Here is a 13,890-nt window from a genome sequence, read left to right on the forward strand (position 1 = left end):
CTGCCTGATTGCCCCTAACCGCTTCTGCCTGCCAGCCTGATCACCCCCTAACCACTCCCCTGCCAGCCTGATTGATGCCTAACTGCTCCCCTGCCAGCCTGTTTGCCCCTAACTGCCCTCCCCTGCAGGCCTGGTCACCCCTAACTGCCCTTCCCTGCAGGCCTGGTTTCCCCCAACTGCTCTCCCCTGCAGGCCTGGGTCCCCCACAACTGCCCTTCCTGCAGGCCCGGTCACCCCCAACTTCCCTCCTCTGCCAGCCTGGTCACCCCTAACTGCCCTCCCCTGCAGGCTGGATTGCCCCCAACTGCCCTCCTTTGCAGGCCTGGTCCTTCCAAACTGCCCTCCCCTGCTGGCCTGATTGCCCACAACTGCCCTCCTTTGCAGGCCTGGTCCCTTCCAACTGCCCTCCCCTGCTGGCCATCTTGTGGTGGCCATCTTGTGTCCACATGGGGGCAGCAATCTTGTGTGTTGGAGTGATGGTCAATCTACATATTACTCTTTTATTAGATAGGATAGAGGCCTGGTGCACGGGTGGGGGCCAGCTGGTTTGCCCTGAAGGGTGTCCCGGATCAGGGTGGGGGTTCCCTTGGAGCATGGGACAGCCTGGGCGAGGGGCCTGTGGTGGTTTGCAGGCTGGCCATGCCCTCCAGCGACCCAAGCAGAGGCCCTGGGATCTGGGATTTATTTATCTTCTACAATTGAAACTTTGTAGCCTGGAGCAGAGCCAAGACTTCTGTTCGCTCTGTGGTGGCAGCCATTTCTGCTGGATTTATTTATCTTCTGTAATTGAAACTTTGTAGCCCTGAGTGGAGCCAAGCCTCCTGCTTGCTCTATGGCTGCAGCCATTTCTGTTGGGATTTATTTATCTTCTATAATTGAAACTTTGTAGCCTGTAGTGCAGGCCTGGGCCAGCCAGGGTGTGCGGAAAGCTTGGCTTCCTCCATCGCCAGGGAAACCCAAGCCTCCCTCCTGCTTTCTCCATGGCCACAGCCATCTTGGTTGGGTTAATTTGCATACTTGCTCCTGATTAGCTGATGGGCGTGGCTTGTGGGTGTAGCAGAGTGATGCTTAATTTGCATATTACTCTTTTATTAGATAGGATAGTATAATTCTTAGTGCTTCCACCAAGATGGGGCACAAAGTATACTTTACATTGGATCATATTCTGCTTCAGGGCATGCTTCCTTGCTGATTAAGGAGGTGTTCCATCTCCATAAAGTACCTGACAATTCAGAGTGAGACTATGTATTGCAATTAGTCTTATGTTTCTAGTGTACATTCCTCAAATTCTTCAATGTCTGAATTTATCCCTCTTCTCACTATCCACAGATGATGTTTTAAAAGAATGATCAACTAGATATAGAAAGAAAACTTATATGGCTACATATCAAATAAACAATATGACTAGGTCATCCATCTTACAACAGAGAAGTTGGCCTTGAACAATGTTTATGTACCCCTTCATCAACAAATAGGACTGTCATGCCCACTGCTTTCCTTTATGCCTAGCGGCACCATAACCTTCCAAGTCTATTCCTGGAAGAAATCCAAAACAGGCCAAAGGAGTTATGGGCATCCAATACAAAGCTTTCTTTTGTGGTTTCCACTATCACCTATGCCCTGCAGCATGTGAGTTCTCAGTTTCTACAGCCAGACCTTCTAACACATAGCTTGCCAATTCACATAGCTATGGCCACCCTAGTCAGATCCTTTAGCCACTTCCCACTATCTGTTCCATTAAAGAAATTCACCATACCTTTCCCCCATGCTTCCATTACATGGCAAATTGTATGGTCACCCATTCTCCACTTCACCTTCATCACCATAACACTTTACATTTCCTTTCTTCAGATCCATCACCACGCTTTCCTTTAGTGAAGAGCCCAATACAACTACCAGGATTTATCCAGAAAACTCCACCATATCCTTAGAAACTTCTCTGAGCTCTCACTTTACTCCCTTGGTTTAAATGAAATCTGGCTGTCCCCTGAAGATGCCACTTTTCCTAAGCCCCTCTCTAGTTCAGGTTTGGTGGCAGGTAAATGAGAAAGTTCCCATTGAATGGCTTCTGTTTTCTTAGTAAAATAGGAGATGAGATCATCTTCTAAAAGTGACCAAGAAGGTGTGTGGGGGGCATGGTCAGAGATTAGATTAAAATGCTGTCCCTCATTTCCAATTCATCAGCAAATTTTATTTGCTCTGTTCGTGATTGTCACTCAACACCCTGACCTGTGTGGCAGGAGGGGCCCAGCAGGCCAACTGTGTCCTCAGCTGTCCTTCTCCAGGGGCCCTTTCTGAAGCCTCAGAACTGCTGCCCCGGGGTGGGGCAGGCGGGATGGCACCGGGCATGTGGAGCACTGCCATGGGACCCCGCCCTGTCCCCTCTGTAACTGGGAACCCTGACTTCAGGGACACCTGGGTGAACGGCCATGGGTGCGAGAGAGGGCTGGCCCTTCTACTGTGCCAGCAGCCAGGACATGGGGTTAAGGCCTATGGCCTCCGTTCTCCATCTCCTTCCTAGGCTTCAGAAATCTGAATACTCAGGGCCCATGGTGTCAGCTGTGCAGGCTGAAATGATGATATATTTATTCTATTCCATTTGTACATTCACATATTATTAATAAAATAAATGTTCTAGAAAGAAAAAATATTATTTGCTCTGATTTCATAATATCTTTTTGATCTGACCATTTCCAGCATCTCCACCACAAACAAAGCAGTCTAAGCCAGCATTATACCTTCCCTGAATATACCAAATCAGCATTCTGACTGCTCTCCCTATATCCTTTTTGTCTCTGCCACATAAACAATTAGATGACCTTTTCCGAACACAGATCATAGCCCTCTCTGGCTTAAAACATTTCAGTGGCATCCCATCTTTCTTTGGGAAGACAGAAATCCTTACAATGGTCCTCTCTGATTGGCCTTTACTTGCTTCTTAAACTCATCTGGCATCATGCTTTTTATAGCTTTCTGACATAACAGCAATGGTAACATTCTTTCAACTACATGAATTCACCATTTTTCCTTTTACCACAGGGGCTTTGGATGGGTATAGTTTATACCACCTTTACCTAGTTAGTTCTTACTTTCCCTTAAGATCTCAGGTCAACCATAATTTTTAAGGAAAGCACTATTATATTCTCATATAGTACCATGGGCTTCTTCCTTATCTATACTAATAAAAGGGTAATATGTTAATTAGACCGGATAGACCAGATGTCTTCTGGACATCCTTTCAGACAAAGCCATGGTGGCGGGGTTGGAGGCAGAGGCAGTTAGGGGCAATCAGGCAGGCAGGTAGAGCAGTTAGGGGTGTTCAGGCTGGCAGGGGAGAGCAGTTAGGGGTGATCAGGCGGGCAGTCAGGTGAGTAGTTAGGAGCCAGCAGTCCCAGATTACAAGAGGTATGTCCGAGAGGTCCCAGATTGGAGAGGGTGCAGGCCAGGCTGAGGGACCTCCCCCCCCAACCGTGCATGAATTTCGTGTACCAGGCCTCTAGTAGCACTATAACAATTATAGTTTTCCCTTAATTATAATTATACTAGGGGCCCAGTGCACAAATTTGTGCACCTCGAAAGGAACTGTGGGCCGCGAGGCTGCGGTGGGCACAGGAGCAGGTCTTGGCCCATCCTCTGCGCCCCTGCCCAGCCCCTCCCACTGTGGCACCTGTCCCCTGTCTGCCAGCAGCCTCGCTCCTGCCACTGCCGTTCCCATGTGCTAACGGCACCAGCCCCACTTGCACCCTCTGATGGCGCTAAGCCATTGGGGGCCGGTGAGAGCAACTGCTGCCCCGATCGCCCCTCAGGAGCAGAGGAAGGTGGAGAAGCCCTCAGGGGCAATCAGGGCCAGCAGCCGCCTCTCACACCCGCTGATGGTGGCAAGTGATCAGGACTGGCACCGGGCACCAGCAGCAGGTGCGAGTGGGGCCAGCGCTGGCAGTGAATGCAAGTGGTGGCTCCAGCACCAGCAATAGGTGCGAACGCTGGGCAGGACCACAGTGCACAGGAGCAAAGAATTTTCAGTAACCACCAGAGGCTTGCCCTGATGACAGCAACTGGCACCCAGCCTTGTCCTGGCACCCCCGCTCACCTGCTCCACCATTCCACCATGGCCAACACCTGCCATGTTCCACACACATTCCCTGGTGGTCAGTGCACATAATAGCGACCAGTTGTTCCATTGTTCCATTTGTTCCACCAGTCGGTCTATTTGCATATTAGTCTTTTATTATATAGGATTATATAGGACTAGTGGCCCAGTCATGAAATTTGTGCATGGGGGGAGGGGGGGGAGGGTTCCCTCAACCCAGCCTGCACCCTCTACAATCAGGGACCGTTGGCTCCTAACCGCTCACCTGCCTGCCTGCCTGATCACCCCTAACTGCCTCTGCCTGCCTGCCTGATAACCCCTAATTGCCTCTGCCTGCCTGACTGATTGCCCCTAACTGCCCTCCCCTGCTGGCCTGATATTGCCCTCAACTGCCCTCCCCTGCCAGCCTGATTGCCCTCAACTGCCCTCCCCTGCTGGCCTGATCGCCCCCAACGGCGTCTGCCTCAGCCTCCACCACCATGGCTTTGTTTGGAAGGAAGTTGGACATCCAGAAGATGGCTGGTCAACCCAGTCTAATTAGCATATTATCCTTTTAGTAGTATAGATAGATTATATAGGATAGGATTGCTTAAATGGGGGAGGAAAGCCTTTTCCATCAGGAGAAGATGTTCTTGGCAGACAAAAATACATAATCCCTATATCTAGACTGATAGCCAGCCATATGCACTATACTGCCAAACCAGTCATTAAAAAATTGAACCTCTTACTTACACCTTACACCAAACAGCTGTAGCCCTTAAAACCCCTCCTCAGCCCCCACCTTAGGTTCTGCCTTTGCAGTTCACCCAGATTAGGTTCTGATTGGTCGGTTTCTATGCCAGTCAGCGTCAAAAGCTCTGCCTCCTAGGCAGCCATTGGCTCCTCACACTTCACCCAGATTTGGTTCTGATTGGTTGGTTTCTATTCCAGTCAGCATCTCCGGGCCTATCAACGGGCCTGATCAGAGAGGCAGGGATGATCTGCAGCCCCAACGGAGGTCCAAGAGAAAGAAAGGTGCAGCTGCTGGCCAGGCCCGGAGAGAAAGAGAGAGGCAAGTGCTGATCAACAGCTGCCATGGAGGCTCTGGATCAGACCCTGCTTCTCTCTCCAGGCCTCTCTTGGGGCCTGATTCGCAGCCCCCTCAGCAGTCAGTGCTGGGTGTGGGCTCCTGCAGCCGTGGCAATCAGTGCTGTGTCACCACGGCAACCCAGCACTGACTTACAGTCAGTTGAGCCTTCAGTAGTTTTGGATATTACGAACCCTGGGTTTCTATATATTAGGACTAGGGGCGCAGTGCATGAATTCGTGCACCTTAAAAGGAACTGTGGGCCACGAGGCTGCAATAGGCACAGAAGCAGATCTCAGCCCATCCTCTGAGCCCCCACCCGGCCCCTCCCGCCGTGGCCCCCATCCCCTCTCTGCCAGCAGCCCTGCTCCCACTGCTGCCACTCCCATGCTCTGATAGCACTTGCCCTGCTTGCATCTGCTGATGGCACCAAGCAATCAGGACCGGCGCCAGGCACCAACAGCGGGTGCAAGCAGTGGCTCCAGCACCAGTTGTGGGTGCAGGTGGCAGCTCCGGCACCGGCAGCTTGTGTGAGAGGCGGCTGCTGGCCCAGATCGTCCCTCAGGAGCAAGGGAAGTGGAGAAGCCCTGAGGGGTGATCAGTGCTGGCAACCGCTGCTCACACCTGCTAATGGCGCCGAGCAATCAGGGTCAGTGCTAGGCACTGGCAGCAGGTGCAAGTGGCAGCTCTGGTTCCCGGCAACAGTTGCAAGTGCCGGGCGGGTCCATGGCACACGGGAGCAAAGAATTTTCAGTAACCACCAGAGGCTCTCCCTGATGACAGCGACCTGCACCTTGGATTGGTCTGGTGCCCCGCTCACCTGCTCCACCATCCTGCTGCAGCCAATACCCACCATATTCCACACTCTGCCACCTGCTGCTAATGCCCTCCATGTTCCACGCATGCCCCCTGGTGGTCAGCACAGCGACCGGTTGTTGGTTCCATTGATCGGTAGTTCCGCTGTTTGGTCTATTTGCATATTAGGGTTTTATATATAGATTGTTTTTTTATGTTTGGTTATATGCGATAGTTATCCTATCTAATAAAGAGGGAATATGCTAATTGACCATCACACCCTCACAAAGATGGCAGTGCCCACAGCCAGTAGGAGGGAATATGCTAATTGACTGCCATGGCCTCAAATAGGGCAGCGCCCACAGCCACAAGATGGCTGCACCCAGTCCCCTCCGGAGTCCCTCAGTCCCCTCAGCCCCCCATCTGCCCAGGGCCAGCCTGAGGCACAGGCAAGCCTCGTATGGCCCAGCCTCCTATGGCCAGCCTGGGGGACAACCAAATGACTGAACAATCAGACTGCATGGGGCAACCAGGCCATCAGGTGGGTTAGCGAGGGACGACCAAACGACTGAACAAGCAGGTTGCATGGGTGACCAGGCCGGCAGGGGGGTTAGTGAGGGATGACCAAATGACTGAACAGCAGGATGCGTGGGGTGACCAGGCTGGTGGGGGGGGGGCATGAGGGGTGACCAGGCTGGCAGGGGCAGCAGTTGGGGGCAACCAGGCCAGCAGGGGGGGGGGTGCAGTTAGGGGCAACCAGGCTGGCAGGAGGAGCAGTTGGGGGTGATTAGGCTGGCAGTGGGGGCAGTGAGGGATGACTAGGCTGGCAGGGGGAACAGTTGGGGGCAACCACGCTGGCGGGGTGGGGCAGTTATGGGTGACCAGGCAGGCAGGCAGGTGAGCAATTAGGAGTCAGCATCCAGGATTGTGAGAGGGTGCAGGCTAAGCTTAGGGGACCCCTGCCCCCATGTGCAAATTTCATACACTGGGCCTCTAGTAATATTATATTTAGTAATAATTTTCATTAATTTTTAAACTAATGTAAAATAGTCCTCATTAGCTTATATGCTCAGTAACGATAGGGATCATGTCTGTTTTTGCTCACTGTTGTATCCCCAAGTTCTAACCCAGTGCCTAATACATACATTCATGTTCAACATGAATCTGTTAAATAAATGAAAGCTTAAGTTGACAGTCTCAAATACTGAAGGAGGCAATAACAGAGAACAGATTCTACAGTTCTTCTCATAATAGATGTGTACTACCTATCACTTCTTTTTAGCCTATACAAGAACACAGTACCTGACCCATAAAATGTAGACCTTCCATTTCTAGGTTTACCATTCTTGCCTCCTAAATTCATTTTAATTAATCCCTGTGCACATGGCCCTGGAACTCCACTTTAAAAGCAATATACCCTTGCAACTTACGCCAACTGCCAGAGACAAGGAGCCAAAATACACAATAGGCAATGATTTGGACTTTGCCATTATTATAGCTAGCCCTGGCGCTTCATTTGGTGGAGATAGTACTTAGTAAAAGAAAACACATATAAACATCCACTGATGTGATTCCCTCATGTAAGGTCCAGTGGTTTTGGTTGAGGCACTGCTCCATAACCAGAAATGGGGGTTATGGTCCCAATAGAAATGGGGTCGAATCCCTACAGAATAATGAAAATGACATAATTTGAAGTGGAAATGATCATTAGAACACTTTTTTTTGAAAGCAAGCCAAGAATCAGAAAGAAACCAAATAGTAAGTCTAGTTCAAAGGACAGGAGCAGGAGTATAAATTGGGAATGGAGCCACTGTCAGAGTCCAGGTGGACTATGGAATGAATGAGTGCAGATCAGAAACTAGGAAGTTGTGTATACTATAATTATAGTGAACAGATCAGAGCAGGCAAATGCCTGGGGCCATGACCATAAATGACTGATTTAAGACATACAGGTGGAATAGAACGTCAGACCAAAGAAAACTGATACCTTCCAGGGCAAGCCCTGGGAAAATCTTCTGTTCCCTGAGAGGGCAAGCCTGGGTGTTCGTGTAAAGATCAGAGGGAAAATCCTTCCTAACCGGTCCTTTAATTCAGACCCCTCACATACTCAGCATGTGACCCACCCGAGCTTCTCTGGTAACTAACAGGGAGCTTCAAATAACGTAGCCCTTCTCACATCTAAGGTACTAAACACTCTAGCCTTGTTGCTGTCTTGTTCCTTTCTCCCACTGTATTCTGGTATTGATACAACTCATGACTCTGATTTATTTTCTGGCTTTGGCCCAATATCCATTCCTTGCTTCTGACAACAGATTCATTTTCATCAGTTTGCTATCTAGCATTTTACCTTGGGCAATGCTTTATACTCATTTTTCCCTCTATTTGCTTCTAGCCACTCCAGATAATCAACTAAACTACCTGATATTGCCTCTGGAGTCCCCTATCTAGCTTAAACTTGAGTGGCTGATTTCTCTCAACATGTCCTAAACCTTCCCACTCTCAGAATTGCAAGGGCAGGACTTATAGTATATACAACTTAATATGCATTTAGTTATTACCTTTTAAATAATTGGCCAATTCCTTTTGTTTTCTGTATGTAGGCCTTATCTCATTAAATAAAGACTAACTTTCTTGAGGAATGAGATTGATTTTATATTACTTCTCTGGTAATAATGAGTACCAAATCAGTATGTTGAATTTGCAAATAACAAATTATAGATGAGGTGCAATGTGTTTAGCAATGTTAAGCCTAAGTTAAATGCTACCAGATCCCACTCAACACTTCGATAATCAAATTTAATAAAATACTATAGTCTTAATAAGTAATATAGTTTTCAAAATGATGTGTTTGTTTTTAAAGAATGTACATTATAAGCCCTGGCTGGGTAGCTCAGTTGTTTAAAGCATCATCCAGATACAGCAAGGTTTCAAGTTCAATCCCCAGTCAAGGCACATACAAGAAGCAACCAATAAATGCATAAATAAGTGGAACAACAAATCCATGTCTCTCTCTCTCTCTCTCTCTCTCTCTCTCTCTCTCTCTCTCTCTCTCTCTCTCTCCACTCCCTCCCTCCCTCCTTTCCCCCTCACTCTCTAAGATCAATTTTAAAATATATTTTTATTGATTTTTTACAGAGAGGAAGGGAGAGGGACAGAGAGTTAGATACACCGATGAGAGAGAAACATCAATCAGCTGACTCCATCTTTATATATATTCCAGTTGTTTGAGCTGTATATAAATTAGCAAAATCTTGCCACTCTCTTATGTATAGAAGGTCACTTAATGGATTGTGATTTTAGTTATAATCTGGACTGGATACAAGAAGTAGTAGTGGTGTGACATGAGGTAGCTCCCTCAAGTGAGGTTGCTTCAGGGATTTCAATCATGGAAAGAACAGTCTCAACATAAAGGGAAGAGGGTCTTCTGGCAAGGAAGACACACTAAGGTTTGATGTTTTGTGGACCATTTAGTTATCTGAATCCACCCAAATGTTCACAGGGTCCCATTATATCCCATACCTCAAGTCTTTGTTTTACATATCAGCCCCAGAAGTCCTGTAAATTCAACTTTCATCTTAATTCTGCACTTTGGAAGATCAGACTCTACATTTTATTTTCAGGTATGATTGCCTTGGACCTAAAGATGCAAGAGTTTCATATTGGGCAATTATAGAAGCTCCTCGAATTTCTAATTATGCCTTTGAGTCTGGGATTTAAAATCCTGGGTTTGTCATGACCTTTATTTAAGCTTTCTTGGTACACTTAAAAACAGACAGCTCCCCCCACAAACTTGTACTCCCCATTCCCAATGTAGTCACATGGTTTACTAGTATTGCCTTCAGTAGGCACTTTATTCCTGGCAATCACAAGTGATTACTTAAGTAAAATATTTCCTGGTTTCCCACCTGCTGATACTAGAGTATTTTTGCTTCTGTAAAACCCATCCAGGTCTGATAACCAATCACAGGACCCCATTTTCTTGAGAAGTTGCTGTCTATAACAACTTTTGGTACTACTCTATTGGTCAGAGTTAAGTTGAACAGCATAGAATATACAGTAGTTTAGCAGAAGGATGTATTACAGGGCATTAAGTGACTTACAGAACTATTTTAGTGGACAGATGAGATTGATTTTAGGTGAGCTTCCAGAATTAAAACTTAGAGTCTACAACTCAGAATAGGGCCACCAGGGGAACTACTGTTCCTGCCAAGATCAGGAAGGTGCCTACCAAATTTAAGTCATAGCTGAAGCATCTGGCTCCAAAACCATTTATATCTCTGCTGCTAAAGCATCTGGGTGAAAATATATATATATATACCATCTTGGTTACAATCAGAAAGCTTCCTGCCAAGTCTTAAAGTTTATGTTTTAGAAGTTTCTGCCAAATTTGTACTAGCAACGCACATGTCCTACACTCTTTCTCTCCCCTTTTCTCAATTCTGACTTCAAGTCTTTCATGATTTGTATGTGATTGGAGGAAGCTATATCAGATATGAACCCCAATTTGCAAGGCAGGCTGGGAAAAGTAGTTTTTACCTGAGGATATTTTTTCCATCGATTTTTAGAGAGAGTCAAAGGGAGAGAGAGAGAACATGGATTGATTGCCTCCCGCACATGCCCCAACTGGGGCTGGAGATCAAACTTGCAACCCAGGTATGTGCCCTTGACCAGGAATTGAACCCTCAACCCTTCAGTATATGGGCTGACACTCTAACCAGTGACCACACCAACCCGGGCTCTATCTCCCCCCTTTTTTAAAAAAAATCTCTTTATGTTTTCTTCTCCAACTGGAATAAAAATTAAATATGGGCAGGAGTTTGGTTCAATTGTTAATAGCAGGGTCCCCATTGACTACATAAATATTCATTATGTGCATAAATAAATGGTGAGCCACCAAATTCACTAGACTCATTGTAGGTATCTTTGGTCATGTGAAATGTTTCTTGTTTTGTTAGTGAGATTTATCATATTTTTCTTCATGAATTATGCTTTTTGTGTGTTTTAGTATCTTGCTTAAGAAATCCTAACCTCCCCTATGATATACACATATTTTTAAAGTTTCAAACTTGAGCTTTTTAGATTAGGTTTTATGTATGGTATTAAATGGAGTTCTAATTTCAATATTTTCCCATTTTGTCTAATTGTCCCATCACTTATTGAATAGTCCATTTCCTCCTTATGAATTATAATACCCTCTCTGTCATGTACCAAGTTCCCATGTATGTATGTTTCTGATTCTGGACTTGCTATTGCATAGGTCTATTTCTCTCTTCTTATCCTATTATTTTACTACATGCTTTCTTTGATCCACCCTGACAAGCTATGTGCTTTAATTAATATATTGACATCATTGACATTTAAAGTGATTATTGATAAAGTTAAATTAATACTCACATTTTTGTTACTGTTTTCTATTTGTCGCCTTTGTTCTTTGTTCCTATCTTTTGACTTCCACGCTTTTTCTTTCTTTTGTGGTGTTAATTGACCATTTTATTTTATTCTACTTTCCTGTCTTAGCATATCAATTATGCTTTTTAAAAACATTTTTAGTGGTTTTCCTAAGGTTTGCAATATACATTTACAACCAAGTCCACTTTCAAATAACACTATACTGTAATGTACCTTATAGCAAAATATTCCTAATCCCTTCCTACCATCCATTGTATCATTGTTGTTATTCATTTTACTTATAATAAGCGTATGCAGGCATACTTCATTTTATCACACTTCATTTTATTGTGTTTCGCAAATATTGCATTTTCTACAAATTTAAGGTTTGTGGCAACCCTGCATCTTGCAAATCTATTGATGCCATTTTCCCAACAGCATTTGCCTACTTCATGTCTCTGTGACATCGTAATTCTTGCAGTATTTCAAACTGTTATTATTATATTTGTAATGATAATCTGTGATCAGTGACTTTGATGTTACAATTATAACTGTTTTGAGGCCCCACAAACAGCACCCATATAAAATGAACTTAATCAATAAATGTGTGTATTCTGACTGCTCCACTCATCAGCACTTCTCACATCCCTCTTTTGGGATTCCTAATCCCAGAGATACAACAATATTGAAACTATGTCAATTAATAACCATGCAATGGCCTCTAAGTGTTCAACTGAAAGGAAGAGTCCCACATCTCTCACTATAAATCAAAAGTTAGAAGTGATTAAAGTTATTAAGGTCAAAAAAGCTGAGATAGGCTGAAAGCTAGGCCTCTTGTGCCAGTTAGCCAAGTTGTGAACGCAAAAAGTTCTTGAAGGAAATTAAAAGTGCCACTGCAGTGAACACATGAAAGACAAGAAAGCAAAACAGCCTTATTGCTGACATAGATAAATGTATAATGGTCTAGATCAGTGGTCAGCAAACTGCGGCTCGCAAGCCACATGCGGCTCGCGAGCTGCGGTTTGCCACTCTGTTGACTAATGAGTTTGCCGACCACTGCTGTAAGCCATTACCCTTACCCAGAAGTTTTGACTTCAGGTTAAAGACATTAGTACATTATTAAAATGTTTTTTAAGTGTTTTTCCCTAAGGCAGTTTGCCGATCACTGGCTAGATAAAGCAAACCAGACACAACATTCCTTTAAGCTAAAGCTTAATCCAAAGCAGGTCCCTAACTCTCTTCAATTCTGTGAAGAGAGGTAAGGGAGTAGTAGAATAAAAGTTCGAGGCTAGTACAGGATGGTTTATGAGGTTTAAGGAAAGAAGCTGTCTCCATAACATAAAAGTGCAAGGTGAAACAAGTATGGATGAAGAAGTTGCAGCAAATTATCCAGAAGATCTAGCTAAAGATAATTGATGAAGGTGGCTACTCTAAACAATAGAATTTCAATGTAGATGAATCACCTTTTTTTTTGAAAGAAGATGTCATCTAGGCTTTTCATAGCTCAAAACAATTCAATACCTGGCTTTAAGCTTCAAAAGACAGGCTGATTCCCTTGTTAGGTGCTAATGCAGCTGGGGACTTTAAGTTGACACCAATGCTCACTTACTGTTCCAAAAATCCTAGGATCCTTAAGAATTATGTGAAATCTACTTTCACTGTGATCTATCAATGGAACAACAAAGCCTGGATGACAGCACATCTGTTTATAACATGGTTCACTGACACTTTTAAGTCCACTGTTGAGACCTACTGCTTAGGAAAAAAAAAAAAGATTTCTTTCAAAATATTATTGCTCATTAACAATGCAACCAGTCACCCAAGAGTTCTGATGGAGATGTACAGTGAGATTGAGGTTGTTTTCATGCCTGCTAACATAACATCCGTTCTGCAGCCCAGGGATCAAGGAGTAATTCTGACTTTCAAGTCTTATCCTATATAATAAAAGGCCAGCCCCCATAAGCATAATGACCAGAACAACCAGAGACCAGAACAAGCAGAGACCAGAACCACCATGGCCCCTGGTCGGGCTGGCCCCACCCCCAAGCAAGTGGTTAGGGGCGATCAGGCAGGCAGGCAAAGTGGTTAGGGGTGATCAAGTAGGCAGGCCAGCGGTTAGGAGCAATCAGGTAGGCAAGCAAGTGGTTAGGGGTGACCAGGTAAGCAGACGGCCCCACGCAGGTCTGGCCCCGCCCCCCAGCAAGCAGTTAGAGGTGATCAGCAGGCAGGCACAGTGGTTAGAGGCGATCAGGTAGGCAGGCCAGCGGTTATGGAAGATCAGGTAGGCAGACAGCCTTTCACTGGGCTGGCCTCAGCCCCAAGCAAGCAGTTAGGGGTGATCATGCAGGCAGGCAGAGTGGTTAGGGGCAATCAGGTAGGCAGATGACCTCTTGCAGGGCTGCACCCCCCTCCCACCCCCCGCTGCAAAGAAAGAGGGAGGCCTAGGCCACCGGCAGATACTCTGTGGCAGGTGTGTGGCTGGCCAGTGATTGCCCCACAGTGGGAGGCCCAGGTCAGCCAAGCCATCGCACCCCATGCCTGTCACCTGTAG

The sequence above is a fragment of the Plecotus auritus genome (assembly GCF_963455305.1).
Source record: "Plecotus auritus genome assembly, chromosome: 1".
In the NCBI taxonomy this organism is placed as follows: domain Eukaryota; kingdom Metazoa; phylum Chordata; class Mammalia; order Chiroptera; family Vespertilionidae; genus Plecotus; species Plecotus auritus.